At 32.8% G+C, this 9,961-nt stretch overlaps 1 long non-coding RNA gene across 1 annotated transcript; it reads right to left on the bottom strand.

Moving 5' to 3' along the window:
- Positions 1 to 1,700: 1,700 nt before the first annotated feature.
- On the bottom strand, positions 1,701 to 3,813 carry LOC141484054 (uncharacterized). The gene is made up of 3 exons (XR_012466433.1): positions 2,458 to 3,813; positions 2,269 to 2,397; positions 1,701 to 2,210 (listed from the first exon to the last, which is right to left on the bottom strand). It is a non-coding gene; the product is annotated as an uncharacterized lncRNA (long non-coding RNA).
- Between the last annotated feature and the right edge of the window lie 6,148 nt (positions 3,814 to 9,961).

Here is a 9,961-nt window from a genome sequence, read left to right as displayed (position 1 = left end):
AACCGGATCTGATTTTCTTCGAAAGCTTTAATGACTTCAACATTTATATGTGAAGATAAATTATCTCCAATGAGAACCTTGTAGCCATCTTGCTTCTTAAGTCGAGGCAATACTGTAGAGAAAAACCAGTCTTCGAAAATGCCAGCATCAAACCAGCCACTCTTGGATCTATTATATCTACAACCCTTTGGACCACCTTTAGTCCAAGTGGTCCACAAATGATCTGCCTTATACACAACATACATTGGCATCAATTCCCCCGTGGCATTTCCACATAACATCAAAGATGTGGAAGATTTTGATGAATTCATTATGCGCTCAACATACTTACTGCCCTTTTTGCAAATTACTTTGGAAACACCTGGATCGTCAGTGAGATTAGTTTCATCATAATTCCAAATGTTTTCTCCAGACACACCTTCAACACTTCTTGTTAAATTTTGAAAATAAAAATCAACTGTGGCCTCATCGATGGCTGCCCGCTCCATTTCAATATTGCTGCATATCCGGGATCTGGATGTCCTTTGAGAAACAATTTACACCACTCGTAACCAGGCAAGTTGTCATTCTCTTGGAATTGTTTGATTCTACGACCTTGCCTATCGAGAAACGTTTTCATTATGTGACGCAACTCAAATTCTGAAATTGGGAATCCAAACTCGGAAAGTTTTTTCACATGTGCAGCTACTACAATTTCTTCAGCTGGTGAAAATACCAACTGTCATCCGGGTTTTTTACTGAAACGACCTTTCAGTTTAATTTTTATTGTACTCCTAGGTATTTCATAGTAGGTAGAAGCCACTCTTTGAGATTTATGTCCTGTTCTCACATCATTTAAATATCGTTCCAAAGTTTCTGGAGTATAATCCACATATCTGCGACTACCAGGTTGCCTCATGTGATGTCGTGGCATGACTGGAGTGGGTATCTTGGAAAAAAGAGAGAAAAAAGCGTTCAGATAGCCGGAATAACGTCATTATAAAATTATGGGCAACTTTGGCCCTATGGACAACATTGACTTATGGTGCAAAGTTGCTCCAAAACTGCTAACATATTGTGTCATTTCAAAATTCTCCACTTTAATATTTCAATTGACAAATTAGTATCCAAAGCATTAATGCACCCTCTTATTAACTCAATTTGGGTTATAAATAAACACTCACCAGATTTTCAAACTTATCACAACTTGTTTTCTTAACGAAAGTTTGCAGATCAAACCAAACCAATGTTGCCAACTTCTAAGTAATTATTATTTTGAAGTTTCATGTGATCAATTTATTCCATAGGAGCACCCTCTACATAAGAATAGCGAAAGTTCGGCTATGTTGTGTAATAGTAGAATACTAGAAAAGTTTGAATTTTTTCATGACTTATGGGTCAAAGTTATCGAGCTGGACAAAGTAACACCACTTTACGGTACTCTGAAATATTTTTTCCTACAGTGAATACAACGCTTTCTTTTTTCCCGAAGTGTGTTTCAAATCATTATTTCAAATAATTTTTTAATAATCTAATATCATATTGGTGTCTCATCTGCTCATATGTATATTTTTCTCATTAACTTTGTCATGTATGTCGTATAAATGTAAACATTCAGCACCAACGCTTCCACAACACAGGTGTGTGTCTAGGTTTTTTATGTATTCTAAGAAATCGAAAATAAAGCAGTCTGAGGGATCAGATTTGACAGATTTCTCGGATTTGTCTATATATTGTGTGTAGGATTTTTTGCGTACGCTCAGTTAGTTGGTTTTTCGGATCTTTATACTGCTTCATTTGAAGGGACGTTTCATCAGTTGTCACAACAATGTCATTGAAACTGGCCTGTTGCTTTAATATTTTCGTGTTTCGGATAATTTGGTTGGCTTCTTCCTGTGTATTGAATATTATCTTTATCGGTCTGAGTCTCCGAGACCCTTCTGTGAGACGCCTGGTTCGATATAGTCTAAAATTATTTTGAGTGACATTTTGGTATATTGTTTTCATGATTTTTGGTGAATGTTTATTATCCTCATTTTCATTTCCTTCAGATTCTGTGTTACGTTTCAATTTAGCACTAGATCAAAACTGCTCCTATGTGACCTTTCAAAACACTACCTTACCCTTTCAAGATCTTAATTCAGAGGATGTCAATGTAATTCAGTTACAAGTGGATTTTATTCATTCAACATCACAGTGATGGGAATCTTCCGTTTCATAGAAAACCATACCTGAAATGTACAAAAATATATGTATGCTCCCTGACTAACTGCTGTGACCAGTACTTACCATTAACTTTGCATTCGACGTTGGAAATCCGAAATTCCTCGCTAGGTTGAAATATGTAGTTGTTATTGCTTGTTTCTCAGTTTACTTCGCCTATCATTTTTCAGCCGTTGTCTGCCTTATTCTCTATACCTTTCCAAAAATATTTTATTGCATAGATTGTTATTCATCACTTCCCGAAGGTTTACTTACATATTAGAGCCATATCGCCTGAAAAACAATATTAGTTAGCGCTGGGTTTCTGAATACTGTTGTTTATGTGAAGTTATCCACGCTTTTCTAGCCACGCTTTTTGACATGTAGACCATCGATATCGGGATAGAGGAGAATATCCGTCCACTGTTGCCAAGTTTCACATAATTCCTAGCCACGCTTGTGGTGGGCCCCTATGGTTTGATGTTTTGGGACACTTACCATAGCTGAAGAATAAACCACGTCGCCAACGTGATTTTATGCCGTGGCCCAAACCGGCCGACTTTCATACTCAGAGATCGTTCAAATTCACCCTCTCAACGACAAGGGAGCTGTGTTGCCAGAGAAAGATGTTTTGGGAAAATTCAAAAACGACTTGAGTATGCCACAATAATAACTTCCTGCTTGGAATCGAGCGGCTGTTCCTAAACAGGTAGGAGGTTTCTTTGGTTAACTAGATGTTTGTTATAAACCTACTGAATGACAAACCAACGTACATTTTAAACATTTATTGAATAAGAATTAAACTGATATTGCAATAGTAAACACAAAAACAAAGAACATCAGGTGCATGTAATTATCTAAACGTATAATATCGGACAATTATCAATTAAAAAAATAGAAAGTGTGTTCGCTAACATTACCTACCTTTTACCAGTCTTACTTTAAGTAGCAGATACGCCGTCTTACTCGATTCTGATAACTCATAGCAGAAACGATACCAATATATAATCATTACTTTTCTCGCTAGTTCATGTACAAGAGTCAGTGAGACATGTTTATCAATCATTTACAAGGATTCATTTTTCTGTAATTCTACAATGTCAAATTCAACAGCAGGGAACATAATATCAATAGATCTTTAACATTCGAGTATAACAGTATTAATAAACAAATACACAACTTCAACACAATAAAAACCATGGCACATAAAATATTGAAATTCGCTATCATACCGTGGACTCGGTTCACCTGTACTATATTCTTAAATATACAAAACCAAAATGAAAATAACCCATAGCACTATTATCTCAAAAGGTATTTAAATAAACATCGTTTCGTAACGATGACATGACATAATTTCTATGGACAACAAGGTATAAACATTACACACAATTCATAGTACATATTAGGTAGAAACATATATGCCAATTAAAATATTATATGTAAAGTTTTGCAATAACCATAGTATAGATATGATACACGACAACCATAGATTCAATAACTCTTCGAATCGCAATCATTTAAACACAGATATTTACGTAAAATAGAGTTTAGAGGAGGCTGTGACAACACCTTTTTATAAATCTTCGGAGATTGTTATTCTCGATATAAAGTCTACACTTTAATTACTAATGAAATTCGGTCTTTCTTTTTGAATGATACTCACGTAAAAATGAGCTGTAATACATCATTTTTCCGTAATAATTTGCTGTTACTTTTCCTTGGGCCGGTTTATTCTAAGCTCGAAGAATTTTTCGGTCTTTGTTTATTTCGGCAATAATATCGGTGGTTATGAAACTTTGTTTCCAACTGATTAAACTTTTTGTTACACGTAAATTCACTGACAAAGATTATTTTCCCATTTAAACCGAAACTAACATTTCGCGTGACATTTTACTGACGGAGTTCACTTCAATTTCGCTGATTCGAACTAGACTGGTTACATTTTTATTATTTACTTTAACTGATGGAAATAACTTCTGTTCAACGGTTCAAACTAGACTGATTAACACTTCGCGTTAACTTATTACTGACGGAGATAGTTTCATCTTGACTGGTCAAACTAGACTGATTTAATTCAAATTTTGCTCCTGTATTTATATCCAGAATAATGAGGCAATAATCTGAACACCTGTTGTCCGCAGCTGTGTGACTTCCTTTGTTCAAGCGGCCGTCTGCCCTCATTATTTTTCTATAATAAATTATTGCTGACAGTTTTATGATTATCAGACGGATGCTGCCATACCGATGGACAGAATGCATCGGGGTTTTCGCTTAATTAAACTAATTGGTCTCGCGAGTCGTCTCGCGTTAATTGATCAATTTAACAGTTCTTCGTGCCTACATATTTTACTTCTCGACGCTTGTATATTCGGATTGTTACACGCTTTTGTATGCCCCAAATTGGTTGATGTGAAGTTATCCACGCTTTTTCAGCCACGCTTTTTGACGTGTAGACCATCGACATCGGGATAGAGGAGAATATTCGTCCACTGTTGCCAAGTTTCACATAATTCCTAGTCACGCTTTTGTATACCCCAGATTGTAACATATTATGAAAAAAATAGTTTGAGTAGATTTTAAGGGTGCCCTAAATGTAATAGAAACGAAACATTTCTAATTTATCAATATCTGTTATTTTCTTGAAAAAACTTTGCAGAATATTTGAGAGTGGAAAAAATTAAAACTGATATTTTTGACATATTTTTTCTCATATCTCCGTTAATAGTAGACGATCGTTAATGAATTTTGTCGAGAAATACTCTATGAAGATATTCTGAGACTCAAATGAATTTGAAGTGTCGTAGGAGAATGTCTGAGAAAAATAATATGTCATTTTCCAATTATTTTTTGAAATATCTCTGTTAATAAGCTTTGTGCGTTCACGAAATTTTCACTGAAATGTCGAGAAATACTCTATGAAGATATTCTGAGACTCAAATGAATTTGAAGTGCCGTAGGAAAATGTCTGAGAAAAATAATGTCATTTTCCAATTATTTTTTGAAATATCTCTGTTAATAAGCTTTGTGCGTTCACGAAATTTTCACTGAAATGTCGAAAACTACTCTATAAAGATATTCCAAGACTCAAATGAATTTGAAGTGCCGTAGGAAAATGTCTGAGAAAAATAATATGTCATTTTCCAATTATTTTTTGAAATATCTCTGTTAATAAGCTTTGTGCGTTCACGAAATTTTCACTGAAATGTCGAGAAATACTCTATGAAGATATTCTGAGACTCAAATGAATTTGAAGTGCCGTAGAAAAATGTCTGAGAAAAATAATATGTCATTTTCCAATATTTTTTTTAAATATCTCTGTTAATAAGCTTTGTGCGTTCACGAAATTTTCACTGAAATGTCGAGAACTACTCTATAAAGATATTCCCAGACTCAAATGAATTTGAAGTACCCTAAAAACGCGCATTAATTTAATTCCCTTAAATGTCCAAATTATAAAATCGCACCAATCTCTATCTGTGATTTCCAGAAGACCTTGAACTTGATAATAATAAATGTGATTTTTAGAAATGTTGTCAGTTTGTTTATCATAATATTTAATCAGTCCCTCAGAACATGCTTCATTTGGATTCAGATTTCTACAGGAATATGGACACTTAACTTCAATTAGGCCATCATTCGAAACTAATCCATCTGGTGATCCAGCAATAAATTGATACATTTTGTGAATTTTTAAACCAGACTTGTTGCATTTCCTATTAGTTAATAGTTCATATTGGGTAATAGCTTTTTTCTCATTGTTTATACCATGTTTTATTGAGAAAGAATTGATATCAGTCGTATTCAAAATTCGATTTAAAATTGTAATCAAACTATTGTCACTTTTGCTGTTGAATATACTTCCAAAATTTGATGCAGTTACGCGTTTGCGTCTTTCCTGAAACCAAATATGGGAGAGTCTTTGATCTCTGGTATCTACATCAATCTGATCTAATTGCTCGTTAGATTTTTTAAATTTTGATTGAAAAATGAATTACAAATGCTGTATAGTGAAAAGTAATTGATGTTCGGAGTATCTTCAAGATTTTCACTGATTTTCGTCGATAAATTGAAAAATTGATTATCTGCAGTTAAAAGTTCACAAAATTTACAAAAAAATTACCGCTCAAACTCGTATCTAAGTCATCAATACACATTAGATGTACCCACCCGTTGCATGTATCACATTGTACCCAATCAGCTTCAAATTCTAATTTACCTAGTTTACAATAAATACATAAATTTGGATCAGTGCCTTTAGTTAACTGAAATGATTGTGAAGTTTTCAGTGCATGTTTAAGTGATGTTCCCAAAAAATTGTTATGTAGAACCTTTTCTTTCTTTTTCCATATTTCTTGTGAAGCAAGACCGTCATCACGTATGTCAACTAGATCATGTCTACAACATTTTGTTTTGGGGATTTTGAACTTTATTTCTTTAAGTATGGATAAAATATATTTTCTAAGCTTCCTAACTATCCGACTACTCCTTTGGCGCATAATTCCTTTTGCAAGTATATTTTTAACTAAACCAAACCATCGTTCTAGTGGAGCATTACTCAGCCTTTCTTTATTCATCAACAGAATGCCACTCCATAGGGGAACAAATGGCATATAGTGTTTAAAAAAAATTAAAAAACTCCTGATGTTTATATTCATTTTTAGGAAAGTTATCATCAGAACCCAAGGTGCAAGTAAGACAAAGTTGTTTGAAAAATTGGCAATAATTAGTTGACTCAAAGTTTCCTAGGCTATCTTCATCAAAGTCAAAAACAAAATGATCTTTATTCAGTTCTTCAGTGAAATTATCCAAAGAACAAGAAATTTTCAATAAATTCTGAAAAGCATTTTTAAAAATTGCAGTTTTAGTATCAGAGTTGGTTACAATATAAATATTTCTGAACCATGCACAAAAAATTTTCCAATCATTGATATTATATGCTGAGGCTAAAATTTCTTTCATGTGACGTTTAACTACATTATCTTGATAATAATTATCAACATCTCGGGCCATCAATTTAAACATGTGAAAACAGCATATGTGCAATTGAATTTTATTTGAAGGAAATTCATCATTGTTATATATACAGTGAAATGTCATATTGATGTATTCCTTCAATTCTAAACTATTGAAACAAAGTGAAACAGCATTCAGGATTGCAAAACTAAAATCAGTGACCACTTTTCGAAACGCAGGCCATTTCTTATGAACTGTACAGAAAGAACGATACTTTAAAAGCCAAGCACCTATGCTACCAGCATCATGTTCACTAGATATCATTTCTATTACAGCACACAGTCTGTTAGATTCTGTCTGTATAACCCCAGCATAATAATATACTTTGTTACCCTTATTTCCAGGACGTCGTACTATGCTTTCAGTAGCATCAATGTGTAAAACTGTGTCTTGTGATAGAAGTGCGAGTTGTTCAACACTGTAGAGATAAATATGAAGAGGAATTCCCACAAATTTAATATAATTGGAATGTTCTTTCTGCATTTTAATCATATCAAAAATATCATCATTATGTCGATCATTTTTTGCAAATGCCTCTGAACGTACTTTTCTATAAACTGAATCAGATTTTACCTCATCTAAATTGAACTTATTTAAAGATTCATGATCCAAACTCAAGACATCATTTTGTCGTTGTTCTAAAGCCCTAACATTCAACATTTCCTTTTTAACTATTTTTCGTTTCACTCCCCTTAGCTGTGTTGCAAAATTACTAAAATGATTAAAGTCTTTACTGCTACTAAATACTTCAACTTTATGTTCTGCATAATGACCATTTGAAATATGTCTAATATACAAAATGAATTTTTTACACAAAGTGTGTGCACAATAGGCATATAATTTCAATGAATCAGATTTCTTTAAATACCGATTATGTTTAAAATATAATCTGCAAGTATTATTTACTAATTTGACTTTCTCACTGAGCAAAAAAGCATACTTTTCTTTCAATAATTTTCTATTTTTGCAAATACTGGAGAATTCTACATCTGTTAAGAAAAAAAAACCTTCATTATAAATACAGTTCTTATAAGTTGTAGGCTCAGATTTATTATCTTTAATATTTTTAGCACCCTTTGGTATCATTTCAACATCAATTTTTAATATTTTCTCAGAAATATTCTTTAATTCCGGAGATATAGTGAAGAAATCGGAACTGATTTCTTTATTTCCTTGCTTATATGTATTTGAAGATATTTCTTGATCATAGGGGCAATGAGTTAAGTTAGAATTAGACTGATTATTAGAATTTTTTAGGTTTGAGATTTGATTGATTTGAAGAAATACTACTATCAAATGATGTAATATTATCAATTGGAGCATTTGGAGTGGAATGTACTAACTTTACTGAACTATGAGCAGAACTATTGTTTTCAATAATTGTGGACAAATCGTAATCTGTTGGTAATTCAGTTTGGTACTTTGAAACAATTTTGAAATCAAAATGATCAATATTTCGTCTTACAAAATAACAAAGATTTTTACGGTTCTTTTCACTATTTTTCAAATTCATCAGTTTACACAGTTCAGAATATTTTGAATTATCTGGATAATAACATTCGGATAAAAGACTTTCCCTGGACATTTCATTTTGTACAATAATTTCATTGAGAATATGAAAATCAATCCTTCTAGAAAGTGTTCTTGTGATTTTATCATTTGCAATGGGTACATGACTGAAGTGGTTACAATTTAATAGTTCATTTATCTTGCCTGTGTTACGGAGAAGAGCTTGATAAACTTTGGTACGCGTTCTGAATGTATTCGTTGAAAAAATATATAAAGCAGATTCTCTGATAATTTCGTCATTAATTCGAAGATTTTGTAAATTTTGAAAAGACAAATGTGGGTAATGCTTATTGAGGAATTCAGATAACTTTATAACTGGAAACTTAGTAGGTCTTCCCGACATTTTGAGAGCTGATTAGGCACCAATGTATAACTAACTAGAATATTTACCATTCAAACCTATGCATTCCTGGAATGGCGAGAATTCTCTATGGGGAAACGAAATACTCAAAATGATAACATATTTGATTTGAGCTTCCCTCCAAATACTTAACCTATACTGCCTCTTCTTTTTATTGGCAGTATTGGTACCGGTTCGGTTAGCCCATGGCTACAAGTTAACCTGCTTGACCAAAACATTTTGAGATATTCAGCCTTATTCAGGTGCACCTTGAATATTGTATATTGAATTGAATATTGCAAAGTATGGCGAATTTCTATTCAGATGTTTGTCGAAAAACATATTGAATGTTGATTATTGAAAAATTCTCGACTATTGAATATTTTTCAATTTTTCTTATTCAGGTGACCCAAAACTTCCAACAACAGTTTTCCAAGTTCCATATATCATAAGCAAATGATTAAGGAACTGTTTATAAAGTTGTATCTTGAAATATTGAATATTGTTTATAGGTTATATAGGTATTTATAATCAACTAGTCTACTTTTTTAGAGAGAAAAATGGGCGATTTATTAAATTTTCCTCTTTTAATTGCAGCATTGCAAAACGAAGAAGAAAGGTAAAGAGTAAAAACAACAGGAATATATAAATAATTTTTTCTGCAGGCATTTACAAAACATATTTTCAGACTTGAGCACAACCTGAGGAAAAAAAATGTAAGAAATACATCAGATCCTCTTGATCTGCCTGAAATCGTTTTCAAATCTGTGTATAGAGTCAACAAAGATACAGCAAGGTACCTAATAGATGAAATTGAACCATTTATAGGCGACCCAGAAAGAAATGAATTAAAAA

Source organism: Leptinotarsa decemlineata, unplaced genomic scaffold (assembly GCF_025532065.1).
Source record: "Leptinotarsa decemlineata unplaced genomic scaffold, Ldec_3_MD MMD2_P_RNA_scaffold_14, whole genome shotgun sequence".
Taxonomy (NCBI): Eukaryota; Metazoa; Arthropoda; class Insecta; order Coleoptera; family Chrysomelidae; genus Leptinotarsa; species Leptinotarsa decemlineata.
Note: the sequence above shows the minus strand (reverse complement) of the source record. Positions and strands in the feature narration are given on the sequence as shown.